At 42.7% G+C, this 13,253-nt stretch overlaps 1 protein-coding gene across 1 annotated transcript in view; it reads left to right on the top strand.

Moving 5' to 3' along the window:
• The window catches only part of LOC132481379 (putative GTP-binding protein 6), a 36,989-nt gene that overhangs the window by 1,044 nt on the left and 22,692 nt on the right, over positions 1 to 13,253 (top strand). The window lies entirely within an intron of this gene.

The following is a 13,253-nucleotide window of genomic DNA, read 5'->3' as shown; positions in this document are numbered from 1 at the left end:
TACATGTTAAGGTACGGGTTAGTGTTAGGGTACAGGTTAGGATTAGGGTACAGATTAGGGTAATGGTTAGGTTAGGGTACAGTTTAGTGGAAAGCTTAGGTTACGGCTACGGGTTAGGGTTAGGGTACATGTTAAGGTACGGGTTAGTGTTAGGGAACGGGTTAGGATTAGGGTACAGATTAGGGTAATGTTTAGGTTAGGGTACAGTTTAGTGGACAGGTTAGGTTACTGCTACGCGTATGTTTAGGTTACGGGTTAGGGTTGGGGTTAGGGTTAGGGTACGGTATAGGGTTAGGGTTAGGGTATGGCTACGGGTTAGGGTTAGGGTACGGGTTAGTGTTAGGGTACATGTTACGGTTAGGGAATGGGTTAGGTTTAGGGTTAGGTGTAGGGTACGGGTTAGGGTTAGTGTATGGCTATGGATTAGGGATAGGGTACGCATTAGGGTACGGGTTAGTGTTAGGGTATGGTTTAGGATTAGGGTACGGATTAGGGTAATGGTTAGGTTAGGGTACGGTTTAGTGGACAGGTTAGGTTACAGCTAAGGGTAGGTTTAGGTTACGTATTAGGGTACGTGTTAGTGTTAGGGTACGGCTTAGGATTAGGGTACAGGTTAGGGTACGGGTTAGGTTACAGTTTAGGGTTAGGGTTAGGGTTAGGGAATGGGTACAGTTTAGGGTAGGGGTAGGATACGTGTTAGGGTACGGATTAGTGTTATTGTATGGGCTAGGATTAGGATACGGTTTAGGGTACAGTTTAGGGTTGGGGTTAGTGAACGGGTACAGTTTAGGGTAGAGGTAGGGTTTGACAACAGGTTAGGGGTAGGGTACGTGTTATGGTATGGGTTAGTGTTAGTGTATGGGTTAGGATTATGATATGGGTTAGGGTAAGGGTTAGGGTTATGTTTAAGGTTAGGGGTAGGGAACAGGTACGGTTTAGGGTACGAGTTAGGGTATGACAACGTTTTAGGGTTAGGGTACATTTTACAGTATAGGTTAGTGTTAGTGTACAGGCTAGAATTAGGGTACGGGTTAGGGTTAGGGTGAGGGTTAGGGAACAGGTAAGGTTTCGGGTACAGGTTAGGGTACAATAATGGGTTAGGGTTAGGGTACTGGTTAGTGTTAGTGTACGGCTTAGGATTAGGGTATGGGCTATGGTACAGGTTAGGGTATGATAACGGGTTAGGGTTAGTGTACATATTAGGGTATGGGTTAGTGTTACTGTAAAGGTTAGGATTAAGGTACAGGTTAGGGTAAGGGTTAGGGTTAGCTTCAGGGTTAGGGGTAGGGTTTGGGAATGGGTATGGTTTAGGGTACAGGTTAGGGTACGACAATGGGTTAGGGTTAGGGTATGGGTTAGGGTTCAGGTTAGTGTATGGGTTAGGATTAGGGTATGGGTTAGGGTAAGGGTTAGGGTTAGAGTTAGGGTTAGGGTTAGGGAACGGGTACGGTTTAGGGTACAGGTTAGGGTATGACAACATGTCAGTATTAGTGTACATGTTAGGGCACGGGTTAGTGTTAGTGTACGGGTTAGGATTAGGGTATGGTTTAGGGTATGGTTTAGGGTTGGGTTTAGTGAACAGGTACGGTTTAGGGTAGAGGTAGTGTACAACAGGTTAGGAGTAGGGTACCTGTTAGGATACGGGTTAGTGTTAGTGTACAGGTTAGGGTAAGGATTAGGTTTACTGTTAGGGTTAAGTTTAGGGACCGGGTACAGTTTAGGGTGCAGGTTAGGGTACAACAACAGGTTAGGGTTAGGGTACGCATTAGTGTATGGGTTAGGATTAGGGTACGGGTTAAGGTTAGGGTTAGGGTTAGGGTTAGGGTATGTGTTAGGGTATGGGTTAGTGTTAGTGTATGGGTTAGGATTACTGTATGGGTTAGGGTAAGGGTTAGGGTTAGGGTTTGGGAACGGGTACAGTTTAGGGTACAGGTTAGGGTACGTCAACATGTTAGGGTTATGATACATGTTAGGGTACAGTTTAGTGTTAGTGCATGGGTTAGGATTAGGGTACAGGTTAGGTTAAGGGCTGGAGTTAGGGTTAGGGTTAGGGTTCAGGTGGGAATTGAGACTTTTTGTCAGGCGGATTTGCTTTGTCCACTTGCTTTTGGCCAAAAAGTGCGTATGCGGTTTTTCTTGAATATATTCAGGGAAAAACGCATACGCCCTTTTTGGTCAACTGCATCATTGTCGAAGTTCTGCCACTTTTCAGGTGCTTTAAAGGAGAGTCCAATCTACCTCTTGAAATCTGTTTCCTGCAATTCTGCCTTGTATTCAGATCCTCTTCGTTGCCTTACCTCAATATATTTTTGGACGTTAGTTGTCATTTATAACTCTGCAGATTTGTGAATTGCACTGCCCCTGAGCTCCATTTTTCAACTCGCTTTTTTTGTGAGCTGGCCGCAAACCCGCAGTATTGCTTCAGGCCCTATTCTGGTTCCAGGGTGACAGGCTGAGCCTTTGGTTAATTCTTCTTCCGGAAGGGAAATTAGAGTGACATGTGCCTGTCCAAACACCTACAGCTTGTCTCTCATTGGTTCCCCCTCTTTCCGTTCATCCTCCGCACAATTTGCAAACTGTGCAGAACAGGGGGTTAAAGGCGCTGATTCTCCAAGTGGGGAGATTGTTAGTAACGTGGCTGGAATGGCGAACCCGAGCACCAGGAGATGAAAAATGAGGTGCATTTTAGACACCTTTCCGGATCACACGGTGTACCATCCTCTGGGTTTCCCATGCATGTTTTAGCTGTAGGAAGATTCCCTTGAACCTGCAGATTTGGGACCCATGGAATGACTACCAGGCAGTATTACTTTAAAGGGTCTGCATTTCCTCACCCAACCTCACTAATTCTCTTAGCACGAACAGTTTCCAGCCTTATGTCTCATCCTGCTGTAGGTCTAGATGTGTTCAATCCATGTTGCATCACAGCCCCTGAGCAAAAGTTGTAAGAATTTTTCTCTGTCTCACTGTCTTTTATTTTTTTTTAATTTATTATTATATTGCTTACAGCTGATTTTCAAAGCTCTGTTTCTTGTTGCTATACTTCCACTTGATTCACTTACAGGGAGACATCAATAAATTCTTTTTCAGATTCTTACCAGTCGTATATATTCTTTTCCGGTGACTTGAGTGTGCTGAGTGCAGTTCTTTGAGCTACCGTGTAGGCCTTGTTGATTATCAATTTGGTACTTGGAATGGTGTCTTTGCTAATTTCAACCTCCTGGATAATGCCTCACCCCTCCCCACCTTCCTCTTTAGCAGCCTTATATGTGTTTTCTACATATTTGACTATGTTTCTGTTTTGTAATTTATTTCATGTGTAGCCATTTTTGATTCCACCTTTAAGTGATATCTTATGATATGTGTCCTTTTCTTTTTGACTTATGTCACTTAGAATGATCGTACGTAACTCCTCTGGAGTTGTTGCAACTGGCCTTATTTCATTGATTTCCGGGCTGAGTAATATTCCACTCTACATAAGTACCATATCTCTTTTATCCATTTTATCCTTCCAGGGACATTTAGGTTATATCCAAGTCGAGGCTCTTTTTAACAGAGAGGTGGTAAACGTTGGTGTGCCTGTTTTCTGTCGATTTTTGTTTTTCCCAAGGTATACGCCCGTGAGTGCAAGTGCCCTATGCTCTGTAGCTCATTTTTTAGATGTTTTAGCAAACACAATACACTTCTCCAGAGTGGCCGTTGGCAATTTACATTTCCACTATCAGGCTCTCAGAGCTCCCTTTTCTCCTTGCCCTGTCCTGCATTTCTGGTGTTTACACTTTATGAGGATGGCTCTCTGACTGATGTGAAGTGATACATTTTGTAGTATTGATTTCCAGTGCCCACCTGTTTGGTTGGCTAAAAAGATTGTATACCCTTTTCTTGAATATATTCAGAAAAAACGCATACGCCCTTTTTGGCCAACTGCGTCGTCGGCAATGTTCAGCCCCTTTTCTTGTGCTTTAACGGGGAGTCCTTTCTACCTCTTCAAATCCCTTTCCTGCCACTCTCCCTTGCTTACAAGTCCTTTGCGGTGACTTACCTCAAGACATTTTTCGACGATAGATATTTTCAACTTTGCAGTTTTGTGAATTTTAGTGCCCCTGAGTTCCATTTTTCAACTTGTGTTTTTGGGAACTGGCCACAAAACAGTGGGATTTCCTCAAGCCCTATTCTGTTTCCGTGGGCAATCCTAGCCTTTGGTGAATTCGTCTTCCTGATTGGAAATTAGAGTGACATGTGCCTGTCCGAACACCTAGGACTTGTCTCTCATTGTTTCTCATCCTTCCACTTCATCCTCTGGACAAATTCCAAACTGTGCAAAACAGGATGTTGACGGTGCTGACATCACCAAGTGAGGAGATTGTTAGGAAAGATGCTGGAGGGGTGAACCCGAGCACCAGGGGATGAGGAGATGAGGTGCCTTTTCCAAACTCTTCCCGATCAAATGGTGTACCATCCTCTGCGTGTGACAGGCATGTTTTAGCAGTAGGAAGCGTCCCGTGCATGTAAGGAGAACACCAGGGATTTTTCCAAGTCAGTGTCTCCGCGAACCCCAAACTAGGGAATTTTAAAGCTATGGCTACACGTATGTTCATTAAGGGGCTTGGGAAGTAGGCAGAGTCCGAACTTCAGATGATTGAAGTCTTCAGGGTCAGAAGCGCTCACCATTGGCCTCCCTTAGGTTACATTTTATCTGTCGTTGATACATGATGTAGATATAGATGTGTATTCTTTTTCAGATTATTTCCCCTTATAGGTTATTACAAAATATTGAATGTTGTTCCCTGTGTTATACAGAAGTTCCTTGTTGATGATCTGTTTTATACATAGCAGTGTGTATGTGTTAATCCCAAACTGTTAATTTATCCCTCCTCCCGCATTTCCCATTTGGTAATAATACGGTATAAGGCTTTATACTTCTCGGATATGGGGGAGCTGAAAGAGAGGTCTCATTTTCAGTGGAAAAGCATTCAAAACAAGATTGAAGCTTCAGCCAAGATTATTAGATGTACATCCTTGGAAAGAAATCACATCACTTCTCTAATATTGACCTGACAAATAAGACAAACCCCTCTACTGAACTTGCTTATAATAAAGTGATGGAAATATCAAATGGAAGTCTTAGAAACATCTTATTTTACCCGAGCCTTATACACTGCTCTATGTTAATTACAGTTTGGCTCACACATCTGTTCACTGAAGTTACAATGTTCTCAATTTCTGTTACTGATCCTCCAGAATGGGCCCCAACAAGGGTCCCCCTGCCCAGTGTCATTGGAGCCAAAAGAACGAGACTGAGTTTGGTTCACAAGCAAAGGAACACTTTATATTTTGATCAGAGAATGGAGAGGTGAGAGCGTGCGCCCCCCCGCGGGCTGTGGGCTGGGCTGCTGGGTAGGGATCCCGGCAGCATCCGCATCAGCAGGAGGGAGGGGACTGAGCTCTCGAGGGTCCGGTTGACTGGAGCTCAGGCTCTATGTCGCGGAGTCTGCAGGGGCCCCACAAGCTGAGGTGTTGGCCCAGCCATTCTGCACTAGGAAATCGGGTCTGAAGTGCCAGGTGTGGGACCTCTGCATGTGGAAACCTAGGAGCAAATGAAATTAGACAAAGCACAAAGGAAATAAAGGTTAGACTTTATTTTATTGCCCAGATTCTATTTTTATCTCCCAGGAATTTTTAATGGGCTTTGCCGGTGACAAACCCCTCCTCTGCCTTTTGTCCCGTTCCTCATTCTTTGGGTGCTGAGGGTGCAGACCCCTCTTCTGTAAGTGCTTCGTGCTGAGTTGGGAGTCCTCATACCCGGGGGGGAGGGGCAGGACTTCTCCCCAGCCTCCAGGTGAGTTTGACTGTCCCCAGGCCTCCTGCCTCACGGCTCGTCCGCCTGAGCACCAGCAGTGGAAGTGTTATAGATTCTAATGACCTCTAAGGGTCCAGGAAAGAGGTGCGCAGAGATGCTGGGGGGGCAGGTTTTACCCCGCCCCACAGTTCTTCGGCCACCTTAGGCTGACAGTTTCTGCCAGCCTAGATGCTCTGACCAGTAGTCTGCACTTTCTTCAGTTAGGCCCCTGAATTAACATACAAACAGCACCAGGTGTCGGAGCCCTGCCTGCTCAACTCCCAGACAGTCCAGGGCCGGTGGTGATCCATGACCATGACGGCCACTGAGTCAATGGCCTTTTGAAGTAGCCAGGAGTCCAGCCAGTCTTTTTGGCCACCATCACCACGATGTCTGTAGGCTTTTCTATGGTGAAAGCATTATCTCCAGTTTCCGCATCAAGCTTATTAGCTCCCCTCTGGGTGCAGTAAGTCCTGCAAGCAGTAGTCTGCTCTTTCGGGGCACACTTTTGTTGTTTTCTGAGCAGAATGTTGTCTGCATATTGAAGGAAGGTTCCCTTCTCCAGAGGTAGATCTTTTAGGTTTTAGTTAAGTTTCCCCAAAGATGGTGTGGGAATTTTTGAACGCTTGGGGCAGGACGGCCCAGCAGTATTGTCTTCGTTGTATGTTGAGTCCTGCCAATCACAAACCAACATTTCTTGTGACTCTGGGACTAATGGAATACAGAAGAAGGCATCATCTAAGTCTAATACAGAATACCATGTCCTGGTGGATGGTAGAATGACCAGCAGGGTGTAGGAATTAGGATCTGCTGGATGTATATTCTTGGTGGCTTCACTGACTGTCCTGACGTTCTTTACCAGGTACCCAGCAGCCCTCGGGGCTCTCGTGGTCAGGCCCCTCCCAGGATATGGAGCTCATCTGGACAGGTACCCAGCAGCCCATGGGGCTCTCGTGGTCAGGCCCCTACACGGGTATGGAGCTCACCTGGGCAGGCACCCAGCAAGTCTGGGCACACAGGAACCGTGCACGTAGCCCTCACTGCAGAGCACCCCCAGCCCACCTGTCGGTTGAGCTGACACAGAGCACCTCAGAGCAGGACTTGAACTAACAAACAGCAGCTCCGACAGGTCTGTGACCCTGGGCTTCACTCTGTGCAGCCTCCCTCCGCCTGGTCTTCCAGGGGCTTCCACTGCAGCCGGGGCACCAGGCCTCTGTCTCCACCTGCCACCCCTCCTCTCCCTGAATCCTGGGTTCCTCTCATTAGGAGAGGGTCTTCTTGAAGTTGTCTCCCACTCATGGGCCAGATAAAATGATTAGAAAACAAGCCAGGGCTGCAGCCCCTTGTCTCTCCTGACTCTCGGGAATCCACACCTGTTCCTTGTACGTGGCCGGTGCAGCAAGGTCCATTTTCTGCAAATGTGAGCCTCTGAGGGGTGAGGATTTGCTGACCCAGCGGGCCAGCCCTCCCCAGGTGTACCTGGGTTGAGGTCAATATAAACACCACTCCAGGCAGCAAGAGCCCCTGCAGCTGTGCCTGACGCCATATTCTCTGCCCCATCAGCAGTGTCGGGCCTGGGCTGGTGGGAGGGAGTGAGGGGCCGTGGCTTTTTGGGTGGCCCGGTGTGAGTGAGGCTCTGCTGGACTTTCTGCAGGAGTTGCCAGGCTGCCACCTGCTAAAGAAGAGGATGTGTCACCCATACCTGCTGCTGGAGTTGCTCCCCGGGCAGAGGTGAGGAAGGAAAAAAGCAGTGGGGACCCGGACGGGAGGGGTACCTCAGGCAGGGAAGTGGAAAGCTTCCAGAAGAGCGTCTGAGGCCAGAACCATCCTGGCTGGCCTGCAGGCACCAAGTCGGCCTGCGTGGTGTCGCTGGTGTGGCTCCACGGCCCTTCCTCTAGGCTTTCAAGTCCTTGCACACATTCAGGTGTTTTAGCTGGGAAGGGTGGGAACAGTTCAGCAGCAGCTGGCCTGGGGCTCAGTTCACGTTTACTCACAGACGCCTCAGCACGGTCCCCCAGCTTTTCAATGAGGACGCTCCTTGCGGGGCTGCTGCTGGCTGCATGGGAGACGATTCCCCACCTGTGACCAACTTCAGAATTGTTTACCGCTGGAGCAAGTGCCCTGTTAGGGTTTTCCTCTGTATAACTGGTGGGTTCTGATTTTTTTTCCTTTTTTCTTTTTTGGTTCAAGGTAGGTTTTATTCCTATTTTTTGTATTTATAGATATAAGCATGGAAATAATTCATTCATATAAATACACCTTTGGGAAGGGAAGAACTTCTTTTTCTGTTTTTTTAATTTTATTTATTTTTTTTAATTTTTGAATTTTATTTTATTTTTTTATACAGCAGGTTCTTATTGGTTGTCTATTTTATACATATAAATGTATACATGTCAATCCCAATCTCCCAATTCATCCCACCACCACCACCCCATGGCTTCCCCCCTTGGTGTCCATATGTTGGTTCTCTACGTCTGTGTCTCTATTTCTGGCCTGAAAACTGGTTCATCTGTACCATTTTTTCTAGGTTCCACATATATGCAGTAATATACAATATTTGTTTTTCTCTTTCTGACTTACTTCACTCTGTATGACAGTCTCTAGATCCATCGACGTCTCTACAAATACCCAATTTCATTCCTTTTTATGGCTGAGAAGTATTCCATTTTATATATGTACCACATCTTTATCCATTCATCTGTCTGTGGGCATTTAGGTTGCTTCCATTACCTGGCTATTGTAAATAGTGCTGCAATGAACATTGTGGTGAATGTTTCTGTTTGATTTATGGTTTTCTATGGGTATATGCCCAGTAGTGGGATTGCTGGATCATATGGTAATTCTATTTTTAGATTTTTAAGGAACCTCCATACTATTCTCCATAGTGACTGCATCAATTTACATTCCCACCAATAGTGGAAGAGGGTTCCTTTTCTCCAGCCCTCTCCAGCATTTGTTGTTTGTAGATTTTCTGGTGATGCCCATTCTAACTGGTGTGAGGTGATACCTCACTGTAGTTTTGATTTGCATTTCTCTAATAATTAGTGATGTTGAGCAGCTTTTCATGTGCTTCTTGGCCATCTCTATGTCTTCTTAGAAGAAATGTCTATTTAGATCTTCTGCCCATTTTTGTATTGGGTTGTTTGTTTTTTTAATATTGAGCTGCATGAGCTGTTTATATATATTGGAGATTAATCCTTTCTCTGTTGATTCATTTGCAAATATTTCTCCTATTCTGAGAGTTGTCTTTTCATCTTGTGTGTAGTTTCCTTTGCTTTGCAAAAGCTTTTACGTTTCATTAGGACCCATTTGTTTATCTTGTTTTTTATGCCATTACTCTAGGAAGTGCATCAAAAAAGATCTTGTTGTGGTTTATGTCCGAGAATTCTTCCTATGTTTTCCTCTAAGTTTTATACTGTCCGGTCTTACATTAAGGTCTCTAATCCATTTTGAATTTATGTTTGTGTATGGTGTTAGGGAGTGTTCGAATTTTCTCTTTTTTTCTCTTTCTACACCTTGTGTGTAGGAAAGACTCTAAGTCCATCCACCTCACAACAAATAACTCAGTTTTGTTTCTTTTTATGGTGAGTAATATTCCATTGTATATATGTGCCAGATCTTCTTTATCCATTCATCTGTCGATGGACACTTAGGTTGCTTCCATGTCCTGGCCATTGTAAATAGAGCTGCAATGAACATTGTTGTACATAACTGTTTTTGAATTATGGTTTTCTCAGGGTAAATGCCCAGTAGTTGGATTGCTGGGTGGTATGGTACTTCTATTGTTAGTTTGAATTGCAGTCTTGTTCCTGTATTCCATAAATTTAGGTACTTTGTGTTTCCAATTTTGTTTGCTTTAAGATTTCTTTTAAATTTCCCTTTTGATTTATTCCTGTATGCATTGGCTATTCAGGAGCTTATTCAATTTCTAAGTGTTCTTGAATTTTCAATTATTCTTTTTAATATTGAATTTCAGTTTCATACCATTGTGGTTGGAAATGATCCTTGATATGATTTCAATATTTTTGGATATTTGAAGACTTGTTTTGTGGCTTAACATAGGATCTACCCTAGGCAGTGTTCTATGTGTACTTAAGAACAATGGAAATTTTGCTGCTGTTGAGTGGAATATACTGTAGATGTACGTTGGGTTCATTTGCTATCAAGTGTGTGTTCAAGTTCAATGTTTCCTAATGGATATTCTGTCCGGATGATCTATACAGTGTTGAAAGTTGGATATTGATGTTTCTTACCATTATTTTATTTCTGCACATGTTCCCCTTCACGTGGGTTAATATATTCTTTATATGTTGAGAGGCTCCAAAGCTGGATACATACATATTTATAATTGTCATGATTTCTTGATGAATTAATCCATTTATCATTATATGATAACCTACTTTCCTTTGAGAGGTTTGACTTCAAGTCTTTTTTACCTCATAATAGACTAGTTAGGCAAGTATCATTTTCATTGAGTATTTTTTTCCCAATCATTCAATTTTATGCTATATATGGATTAGAAGTTAACATGAATCTCTTGTACACAGTATAATTGAACTTTCTTTAATCCATTCAGCCACCCTATGGATTATTTAAACTGAAGTATAGTTGATTTACAATATTACATTAGTCTCAGGGGAACAACATATGGATCGAATATTTTTATAGATCATGCTCCACTAAAGTGATTACAAAATAATGGCTATATTTCCCTGTGTTGTACTCTATATCCTTGTTTGTTTATTTCATACATAGGGGTATTGGATTTAGAGAAACAAACTACTGTCTTTCCCTCCCCCCTTCACTCACCCCACCAGTAACCACTAATTTGTTCTCTGTGAGTCTATTTCTGTTTTGTTATATACATTCCTTTCTTGCATTTTTAGATTCTACAGAGAAGTGAGAACATAGAGTATTTGTCTTTCTCTAACTTATTTAAGTAGGCATAAATATTCTAGGCCTATCCACATTGTTGCAAATGGCAGAATTTAATCCTTTTTAATGGCTGAGTAATAGTCTATTGTGTATACATACCACATCTTCTTTATCCACTTATCAGTTGATGGACATTTAGTTTGCTTCTATATGTTGGCAATTGTAAATAATGCTGCTATGAACACTGGGATGCATGCATCTTGTCAAATTGGTGTCTTCATTTTCTTTGGACATATACCAAGCAGTGGAATTGTTGGCTAATATGATAGTTCTACTTGTAGCTTTTCTCAGGGCCCCCATATTCTTTTCATAGTGGGTGTACCAATTTACAATCCCACCAACAGTGTACTAGGATTCCCTTCTCCATGTCATGAACAACATTTCACATTTGTAGACTTTGGAATAATAGCCACGTTGAGAGGTGTGACCTGACGTCTCATTATGGGCTTTCTTGTGGGTCATTCATTAAATTTAATTTACAAAAGAAGGTGATAGGCTGGATGTGATCTCCAGGTTTAGTTTGCTAATGCCTGGCATTGGTTAATTTGGGGAAAATTAATACCTTTACAATGTTATTTATTGTTTACATTTTTCAGGTTGACATTTAATGATTGATAACAGATTTAAAATTTTTCCTCACTGAAGGATATCTGAAGTCTGTTGGTTTGTTTCTGTTTTATAAATTTGTTCATTTCTGTCATTTTTTAGACTCCACTATAAGTGTTATCATGTGATATTTGTCTTTTTCTATCTGAATTACTTCCCTTAGAATGAAATAATGCCATTTGCAGCAACACGAATGGACCTAGAGATGATCATCCTTTTTCATTTCTCAGTAATATTTGATTGTGTACATGTACCACTTCTTCATTATCCATTCATCTGTTGATGGACATTTTGGTTGCATCCATGTCTTGGCTATTGTAAATAGTGCTGCAGTGCATGTTTGGGTTTGGGTGCATTTGTCTTTTTGAATTCTGGCTTTCTGCAGATGTACGCCCAGAAGTAGGACTGCTGGATGATATGGTAGCTCTATTTTTACTTTTTAAAGGCATCTCCATAGTCTGCTTTATAGTGGCTGTTACCAGCTTACATGTCACCAACAGCATAGGAGGGTTCCCTTTTCTCCATGTCCTCTCCAGCATTTATGGTCTGTAAACTTTTTGACGATGGCCATTCTGACTGTGCAAGGTGATACCTTGTTGTAGTTTTGACTTGCACGTGTCTAGTAATTCGAGATTTTGAGCACCTTTGCATGTGTTTTTTTTAAACACTGTGAGAAAAAGTTACAGTTGACATAGGCTTTTTAAAGTCTGACTATTTTGAATTTTTGTTCGATAACTACCACAGGACATTTGTTAAGGGCAGGTGTCATTTACACCCTGGCAGTCCTTGTGACTATGAAGTGCCCATAAGCACATGTTTTAAAGTTGCTGTTGTGGAAATGGGCACAGGTGGTAGGATTTCCTTCATGCCCCTCTCTGGTTACTTGGGTAACCAGACCCACTGTGGAAGACGGGCTCCTGGATTGTAAGTTAGTGTGGGCTGTGGCAGAACAAACACCCCAAATCTTCTGTTTTGTTACTTCTTGTTTTTGTTTTAATTTAATTTTTCTTTTTTATTGGAATAAAGTTGATTTAAAATATTCTGTTTGTGGTAGGTGAACAGAATCTTGTTCAGTTATGTATATTCATATGTCTGTTCATCTTCAGCTTATTTTCCCACATAGGTTATTAGAGAGTGTTGAGTAGACTTCCCTTTGTTATACAGTAGGTCCTTGTTGATAATCTATCTATTTTATATGTATTAGTGTGTAAATATTTTTCCCAGCCTCCTGATTTATTCCTTCCGCCCACCTTTCTCATTGGGTAACCATAAGTTTGTTTTCTAAGTCTGTGAGTCTGTTTCTCTCTCTTTTATTTTATTTGTTTGGCTGTACTGCGAGGCATGCATCATATTATTTCTCCCAACACCAGGGATCGAACCCATGCCCTCTGAAGTGGAAGCTCGGATTCTTAACCATTGGACCACCTGGAAAGTCCCTGTTTCTCTCTTGTAAATTAGTTCATTGGTATCAGTTTTTAAATTTCAGCTATAAGTAGTATCATCTGATATTTGACTTTCTCTTTCTGACTTACTTCACTTAGTATGATTATCTCTAATTCTATCCATGATGCTGCAAATGGCATTCCTTCATTCTTTTTCATTTCTGAGTAATATTTCACTGTGAACATGTACCACTTCTTTATCCATCCATCTGCTGATGGATATTTTGGTTGCTTCCAAGTCTTAGACATTGTAAATTGTGCTGCAGTACACATATGGTTGCATGTGTGTTTTCCAATTCTGGTTTTCTCCTGTTACACGCCTGGGAGTGGGACTGCTGGATCATATGTTACTTCTAATTTTACCTTGTAAAGGCACCTCCATACTGTTATTTATAGTGGCTGTTACCACGTTAGTTCCCAACAGCAGCATA

This window comes from Mesoplodon densirostris, chromosome 20, assembly GCF_025265405.1.
Source record: "Mesoplodon densirostris isolate mMesDen1 chromosome 20, mMesDen1 primary haplotype, whole genome shotgun sequence".
Classification (NCBI taxonomy): domain Eukaryota; kingdom Metazoa; phylum Chordata; class Mammalia; order Artiodactyla; family Ziphiidae; genus Mesoplodon; species Mesoplodon densirostris.
Note: the sequence above shows the minus strand (reverse complement) of the source record. Positions and strands in the feature narration are given on the sequence as shown.